This window comes from Piliocolobus tephrosceles, chromosome 11, assembly GCF_002776525.5.
Source record: "Piliocolobus tephrosceles isolate RC106 chromosome 11, ASM277652v3, whole genome shotgun sequence".
In the NCBI taxonomy this organism is placed as follows: Eukaryota; Metazoa; Chordata; class Mammalia; order Primates; family Cercopithecidae; genus Piliocolobus; species Piliocolobus tephrosceles.
The window spans coordinates 36,876,867-36,885,992 of NC_045444.1; positions in this window are offsets into that span (position 1 = coordinate 36,876,867).

A 9,126-nucleotide genomic window follows, 5' to 3' on the forward strand; every position below is an offset into this window, starting at 1 on the left:
ACCTGTATATGAATGGAGCTTGCAGACCGGAGGTTGCTATAGGTGAGTCAGTGAGTGAGTGGTGAGTGATGAGAAGGCCTAGGACATTACTGTCCACTACTATAGACTTTATGGACACTGTATTCTTAGGCTACACTAAATTTATTTTTTAAAATTTTTTCTTCAACAATAAATTAATGTTAGCTTACTGTAACTTTTTTACTTTATCAATTGTTACAGTTTTATGAAATTTTTTACTCTTTTGTAATAACACAGCTTAAAACACACTTTATACAACTGTACAAAAATATTTTCTTGTTTATATCCTCATTCTATGAGCTTTTTTCTGTTTTTAACATTTTCAATTCTTTTTTTACTTTGTAAACTTTCTTATTAAAAACAAAGACATAAGCACACATGGTTAGCCTAGGCCTACTCAGGGTCAGGATCATCAATATCACCGTCTTCCACTGCCGCATCTTGTCCCACTGGAAGGTCTTCAGGGGCAATAACACGCATGGAGCTGAGGCTGTTTACAGTTAACTGTTTTTTTATAACTAGAAGAAGGACACTCTAAAATTAACATAAAAAAGTATAGTGTAGTTAATACATACATCAGTGACATCGTCATTTATTGTCATTATCAAGTATTCTGTATGTACATGATTATACGTGTTCTACATTTGTACAACTGGCAGCACAGTAGGTTTGTTTACACCAGCTTGTTTACAGCACAAGCACATAAGTAATTGTTGCTCTACAATATTACCATGGACAAGACTTCACTAGGTGATAGGAATTTTTCTGCTCTATTATAATCTTTTTTTTTTTTTTTTAGACAGTCTCACTCTGTTGCCAGGCTGGAGTGCAGTGGAGCGATCTTGGCTCACTGCAACCTCCGCCTCCCAGGTTCAAACGATTCTCCTGCCTCAGCCTCCTGAGTAGCTGGGACTACAGGTATATACCACCAAGCCCAGCTAATTTTTGTATTTTCAGTAGAGACGGGGTTTCACCATGCTGGCCAGGGTAGTCTCAATCTCTTGCCCTTGTGATCTGCCCACCTCCGCCTCCCAAAGTTCTAGGATTACATGTGTGAGCCACCACGCCTGGCCTATAATCTTATGAGGCCTACTTTGTGTATGTAGTCTATCGTTACCTGAAACATGGTTATGCAGCACATAACTGCATATATGGACAGTGAAAAGTCAGTATAGCCAAGCAAATTTAACATGTCCATCATCACACATAGTTATCAATTTTTTCTTTGTGGCAAGAGCACCTAAAATCTATTCTTTTGGCAAAAATCCCAAGTACAGTACGATATTATTCAGTACAGTCCTCATGTTGTGTATTAGATCTCTAGACTTGTTCATCCTTTGTGTCCTCTGACCTGTATCTCTCTCTCTCTCCCGCTCCTGGTAATCACTGTTTTATTCTTTATCTCTGTGTTGTGACTTTTTAAAACAGAGTTTACTAATGTGTCCGTAGCAACATCACCGTTAAACAGATCCAGGTGGACTTGTGCTCGTTTAAATACATCGTTATAGCAGATCATGTTACAATAAAGGTTCACTGTATATTTAATTAGCATTCACTACACTCTATTTTTAGCTGAGTCCTATTATTTCCACACATCTCACCACACTAACATATATGCATCTGTTTTCTGGTAAAAACATACACCAGAAAAAAAAGATGATAAAATCAGAAATTAATTTTACTTATGAAAGTCAAATGTCTTAAACAAAAGGTGGCCCAACCTCTACTGAACATGTTTCCCACTCAAGCATTAGTTCTTTTCTAATGGAAGCTGTACCATCCTCAAATTCTTCTTTTTTTTCTTTTGAAATGGAGTCTCCCTCCGTCGCCCAGATTGGAATGCAGTGGTGCAAGCTCGGCTCACTGCAACCTCTGCCCCCTCAGGGTTCAAGCGATTCTCCTGCCTCAGCCTTCCGAGTAGCTGGGATTGCAGGAGCATGCCACCATACCCGGCTAATTTTTATATTATTAGTGGAGATGGGGGTTTCACCATGTTGGCCAGGCTGGTCTCGAACTCCTGACCTCAGGTGATCCACCTGCCTCGACCTCCCAAAGTGCTGGGATGAACCACCGTGAACCACTGTGCCCAGCCCTCAAATTCTTCTCTTGCATTTACCTGCTTTCGTCTTCAGGGACAAGAATTACAATGTAGTCATAAAGCAGGAAAGATTCAGGACATTCTCTGCCAGAATAAATCAAATCAGACTTAGAGGTAAATATATTTCATCTTCAAGAGATTTTATGAGGAAAAAAATAAGTCATTAATTTTGATAGCTTTTAGTATAAACAGGTAAACAAACAAAGCCCCCTATATATTATTAACCTTTTTATTAATGTATGTTGAGTTTAGTTGTACAGCTGAACTTTATTCTAAAGTGTTTAAACCAGCAAATCATCTTAGCTAGCCAGAAAAATATATTTGCCATATTCTCCATCTTATCTACGTATTGTCAATAGCTGATTAGCTAGCCGGGCGTGGTGGCTATGCCTGTGATCCCAGCACTCTAGGAGGCTGAGGTGGGGGGGGATCACTTGAGGTCAGGAGTTCAAGACCAGCCTGGCCAACATGGTGAAACGCCATCTCTACTAAAAATACAAAAATTAGTCAGGCATGGAAGTGCGCACCTGTAATCTCAGCTACTCAGGAGGCTGAGGAAGGAGAATCACTTGAACCCGGGAGGCAGAGGTTGTAGTGAGCTGAGTTCATGACACTGTACTCTAGCCTGGGCAAGAAAGCAAGACTCTGTGTCAAAGAAAAAAAAATAGGCCGGGCGCGGTGGCTCAAGCCTGTAATCCCAGCACTTTGGGAGGCCGAGACGGGCGGATCACGAGGTCAGGAGATCGAGACCATCCTGGCTAACACGGTGAAACCCCGTCTCTACTAAAAATACAAAAAACTAGCCGGGCGAGGTGGCGGGCGCCTGTAGTCCCAGCTACTCGGGAGGCTGAGGCAGGAGAATGGCGTAAACCCGGGAGGCGGAGCTTGCAGTGAGCTGAGATCTGGCCACTGCACTCCAGCTCGGGCGACAGAGCAAGACTCCGTCTCAAAAAAAAAAACAAAAAACAAAAACAAACAAAAAAAAAATAGCTAATTAGCTGATGCTGGACTGTTTACATTCTGGATTATTGGTGGCAAATCTGATTTTTTTAGCTTTGGAAAGTCTTTTCAAATAAAAAAAAAACTAAACTTTATTATGATTTGGAATGCTCTTATTGTAGGAAAGATGAATAAAGAGAGGTCTAATGCTTCAGAATGAGGCTCCCCTTGGTAAAAGAATTAACTCAAATTTAGGAACATGATATGAGTGGTTCACCTAGGGCCCTGGGGAGGAAGGGACTACATCTTACACGACATTGATTCGAAATGCAGAATGCCAACTTCTTAATTTACCATCACAGGATATTCCCTCTGGAGGTGATCACCAGGAGGCCAAGTTACAAATCAGGAAGATGTGTGCCACCCTAGAATTTGGTGGGTAGGGGGCAACAGTCTTGGTTAGTCTAACGTATGGAAATTAATCTAAAGCATGAAAATGAATCTAAAGCAATGATTCTCAATCTTTAACTCGCATCAAAATCACCTAGAGAGCTTGTTAAAATACAACTCCTAGCATTTCCAAGTCAGTCGGTCTGTAATAGGACAAAATAAGTTGCATTTCTACAAATTCCCAAGTGAGGCTATGCTGCTGATCCCAAGCCCACAACTGGAAGGAACTAGATAAATTGTATTTTTATCCATTTATGTGTATTTTTGTCTGCATAACTCATATTGGTGTTTAAAACTAAAGTCCATCCTCCCCTGAACAATGGTGGATTCGCAAATGTTTCACTCTCCAGATTAAATATTCTTCATCAGTCAGTCAACTAGGAGACATCTTTATTTCATGTCATAATTCTCAAAAACTTAGTGTATACTACTTGTGCTTTAGATTAAAGCCTTCCTGGTGCAATTATTTGGAAACATGCTATTCTCTCGTTAAAAATACATGTTTGCAATAGGTCTCTTAAATGTGCTACTTTGGCTGGTTATTTCCACACATTGTATAACGATTATTGCCAGCTTCTACTTCAGTCTTCAACATTTTACTAATATCAAGGACTAAAGATGCCAATCTAGATCAGTAAGAATTACATTCATCTATAACTAACAAAAAACTTGATTTACAGAAGCTCTGACCTAAATGTTTATTTTTCCACATAAAAAGAAATCTGAATTGAAACCCTCCAGAGCTACTTCAGCTTTTCAAATGTGTGGTCAAGGACCCAGACTCTTGCATTCTTCTCTGCCTTCTGGTGAATGTTGGATTTGGTTACTTGATGGTTGCCTCATTGTAACAAAACGGTTGCAGCATCACCAGACTCCAATCATTATTTCAGAAGGAAAAAGTAATAAAATAAGGAGGAAGCATACTTATATCTGAAACTCAAAAGCTTGCCATGAAATCCTCAATTCAAATCTCTCTGGCTGGCACCATGAAAAATGACCACTGCTAGTTGTTCAGAAGGGTGATCATTTTTAGGTGGATATGTGACCGCCCCTCTCCCACTAAAACTGGCATTCAATTAGGAAAGAGAGCAGAGAGATTTCATTTACCAATATATGCTCTACTGCTACAGTTGGATATTTCACCCTGTCAGACCTCAGCTCTCACTACAATAAAGGACATCAAGACTGTTCTGGGAGTCTTCAACCTAGACACAAGATCACCAGACTGCTTCCTAAATAAAGTAGGCAAGCATCCTTTCCTTTTTAGAAAGAGCTGCAAATCCCACCAAATCATTAGCGTGAAATATGCTAGCACCAGTGATGCCCAAAGTGCTAGAGACTTGTGAACACATCTGCGAATAAAAGTATTTTCATCAAATATTCCTAAAGCAGCCCACAGGCCCACCCACAGGTAGTCAGAACTCCACGAAGAGTGTTTCAGTCATTCCCTTAACACATTGCATGCTAAGGTATCACCTGTCTAATAAAAGGTTATGACACTGAATAAGACATCACCACTAACCTCAAGAAACTTAGAGACGAATGTGAGAATGATCAGAGTAAGAAGGGGGATGACACACTGGACCTTGTTCCTCTTATGTCCATTTCTTCTCCCACTACATCATGGAAGCTGATCTCTGCATAAAGAAACCACAAGATGATGTGCCTGGGTCATAATGAAACAGAATTCCTGGCCTATGGCAGCAGAGCATCACTGTCCAATCACTGTGTCTCCTCTATTCTCAAGAAAACTACCCTTCAAACCCAGTGTGGCATAGCAGCAAAAGGCTCAAGCTCTGGGGTTGGCCCCCTCTTTTCCACCTACCTGTAGGAAACTCAGGCAGGCACTTAGCTTCTGCACCTTAGTCTTTCCACCTGAATATGAGCATGATGATAACAGTGTCAAACTTACAGAATTTGTCACAGATTTCAAATATATGTACAAACTTAAAACTGTGCTTGAGAGATAAGCACTAGGAGGGTTAGCTGTTGCTTACAAACACCAAGAAACTGAGTTTCATCACCTATAGCACTGCATATTCATACTCCGCCCACAAAGTGCCTGGACCTTCATCAAAGTCCCCAAAATTCTTGCTCAGAAATTTCTACTGTAAAAGGAAGGCTCTGTTCCACATCCCATGGCCTGTGCCTAAGATCAATCTCAATGAGCATCAAATCTTTTGTTCCTCAGAGTAGAAAGCCACGGGATGGACTTTCTCACTTTTACAATAAAAGAGCTGGCAGGACCCAGGGAAAACAGCTCCTCTCTTTAGGGAAGAGTCTCAGATACAAAACAATTGAAGTAGAAACTCAACTTCATTAGAATTCTTTTGACCACCTGAGCTCATTTCTCCATGTGCTTAAACAATGCAAAATAAGCCACAAAGGACTCAGCCTGGCAGAAGTTGAAACATAAAGAGTATTATTTTAACCTTAAATTGGCAACTAAAAGACTCCCAACCAGGCTGTCCCAAATAGATCTAGCACTCGCACCCTGAGATTTGGGATTTGGCTGCAGCTGGTTCCAAAAGGTTGCGCTAAGGCTTACGAGCCTCATCTACCCTCGTAACCAATGATGCTAACCAGGCTCGGTGCTCATCAGCTCACTCACAGACACAATCAGCTCCCTGAGGAGGGGGATTTTCACAGTCCAGGGCAGCCCAAGATGCAAACAGAAACATTTCCTTTTTACACTAACATATAAAGGAGTCCCTTGCAGTTCAGCGTTCCAGGTAATGCGTTAGTCTCTTCCTTTAATCTTCCAGAGTCCAAGGCTGTGTGTGCCTCTCTAATCGCAATACCTAGTCCTGTATCTCAAGTCCTGTGCGTGTTCAATAAATATTTGCTAAATATATAAATGCCTCATAATCCAAAGGCCACCTTGGGTGTGATAACTGCTGGCTGATTATCTCTGAATGAGATCTTCCTGACTGCATCCCATTCCAAAATAGGATTAGAGACAGCCTCCATGGGCACACGAGAGAACTACAGCCAAGAGAATCTTGGCCCTGACTTCAGCATTCAGCACCGTGGGGACCTAGCCTTGGAAGCCTGACAGAGAATCTATACCAAGAGTCTTGTCTGATGAGGCCCTCAAGGATGCAGGGGGAAGGCGTGCCAGGTTGGCTCAGCTGTTTGGATCCCTTTGCACTATCCTCTCCTTGATTTGTCAGGTTAATCACAGCTGCCTAAATCCTACTAAAATTCGGAAATTAAAGCACAGTAGCACTATTCCATTATCCCATTAGGGATACATCCTATTCTGATTTCCATTCCAGTAGGCAGATAGAAGTGTTCATTCATCACCCTTAAAGGGGTGGCCATCTCAATTGTTCTCCTTACCTTGAGAACAGATGTAAAGCTGCAATTCCCAACTATCACCATGATTGAATTCCCTCCAGCTTTGGGTGATTCCGTGGGTTGCCTCCTTCCAAAATGAGGAAAGAGGTTTTCTTGATTCTCCTTTCTGAACACTTTCTATTCACTTAAGCACAAATCTCTCAACCTTCCTACGCATGGTGGTTTCAGCATGGCTGTTTTCTGCCTAGGTGGATATCTGACATTCATTTTGGCTGCTTCTATGTTTGGTGCATTCTTATCTAAAGAACTTGCTATCAAAGCTGAAAATAAACGATCGGTACTCGCTCTCCTAGCATTATTTACAGCCAGAATCAAATTTGTAACCAAGGTTTCAGCAAAAAAAGACCCATCCACACTGGAGTTAGGAAAAAATGAGGAGAGTTTCTCTCTCTCTCTCTCTCTCTCTCTCTCTCTCTCTCTCTCACTCCCCCAAACTCTATCATGAAGTGGCAGCAGAGGGCAGTGACTACAAGTGAGTCCTTGACACAAGAATTGGGGGCGGTGCAGGTGGGGAGTGTTTGTCAGCTTTGGTTGGGCTAAAAATGATTCTCTGGTGCACAGTGGTACAAATGTTTGCATCTATGTCTCGGTGGCAGCTGAAAACCATTTCTGATTCAGGACTTGGGATGTTGATTACCTCTGGCTTGGCACTGCAGCCCTCCCAAAAATTCCGTAAGTTACTCTATATCCTTTTGACAAACTCTTTTTCTGTTTAGTCATAGTGACGGCTTTGGACCCCCCGTGTAAAGGTGAGTGTAAAGCTTTACTCAGAATACAACTTTCAGACACCCAGATGGGCACATTGAGATGGTGTTCAAGTGAAGCCTGAGCTCACCCAGCTAGTGAGTAGAAGAGTGGAGACTTGGACCCAGGTTTTCTGACTCCAAGTCATGTACATTTTTTTAGAGACAGGGTCTCACTCTGTTGCTCAGGCTGGAATGCAGTGGTGTAATCATAGCTCACTGTAGCATAAAAGTCCTGGACTCTAGTGATCCTCCCACCTCAGCCTCCCAAGTAGCTGAGACTGTAGGTGCATGACACCATACCCAGCTAACTTTTTTTTTTTTTTTTTTGTAGAGAAGGGTTCTCACTATGTTGCTCAGGTTGATCTCGAACTCATGGCTTCAAGTGATCTCCCCTGCCTTGGCCTCCCAAAGTGCTAGGATTACAGGTGAGAGCTATTCTGTTTTTCTCAGCAAAAAGAAACAAATCCCTCTTGAGTTGTCAAGCCAACTTAAGTAAGTGCTGTACTTTACATTCACTTGTAACAAATTTATACTAAAAGTAGGAGCTATACATCATTGCTCAATGAAAACCTTACATGTTGTTTTCCGTTGTCACACAGCATAGATCATTAATAATACCACAGTTTTGCAGGCCACCCAAGGCAAAGCTGGTGCTAAAACTCCAAAACCTTTTTTCACGCGGAGTTAATTGGCTGCTTCTCTGTAGTGTGTATCTGCGTGTCTGCTCCCACCCACGGAGTTATATTCTTATTAAGAATCAGTTGTGTTTGTTCTGAAACCTAGTTAGGACCATTGTACTTGTTATTGCAAATTCATAATTGAATAAAATATGGGGAAAGCCAATTAAATACTAATTTTTTAAATTTATTATTTTGAAAAGATACAATAGAGGCAAGTAACTAAAACTGCTGAGGAATTAGGAAGCTTACAACTGTCCAACTGTAAAGTCGCAAAAGTAAAGAAAGATTCTATCCTCAGAATGCTTTTCAATGGACTTTCAATTCTCAATTCACATCCTCGTTCTGATTCTTAGAGTTCTCCATTTAAAGACACTGACACTGGCAATTGTGGAAGATGTGTTATGTACACAGTTTATGCAACAAAGAAATAAAGGTATTCCAATCAGTACAACAATACTTAGAGAATGCCCTGAACATACCTCATCATATTGAAGAGTGAATATGCATATACGTCCTTTAAAGTACACATAAATGTAATGCGTAAATTATTATGCATCCTTTTTTGTGACTCTCCACTTTTAGCTGTCAATAGATTAGCTGGGTCCAGTTGCATCAGATAGGAAACCAGTCGCTTTTCTTTTTTTTGCAGTCACTCTTCTGGAAGAGAAATCCACCTGTTCTGGATGATGCAGTTATGGGACAGACTTAATTACCTGTCGTGTGTCTGGGTGCTGTTGATCTACCTTTCTAGACCATTTTTGCTACATACACCAGCTTCTGTGAGGTGGGCTCTTCCTCCCATTCACAGAGAATTGGGAATTCATTGGTTGCAGAA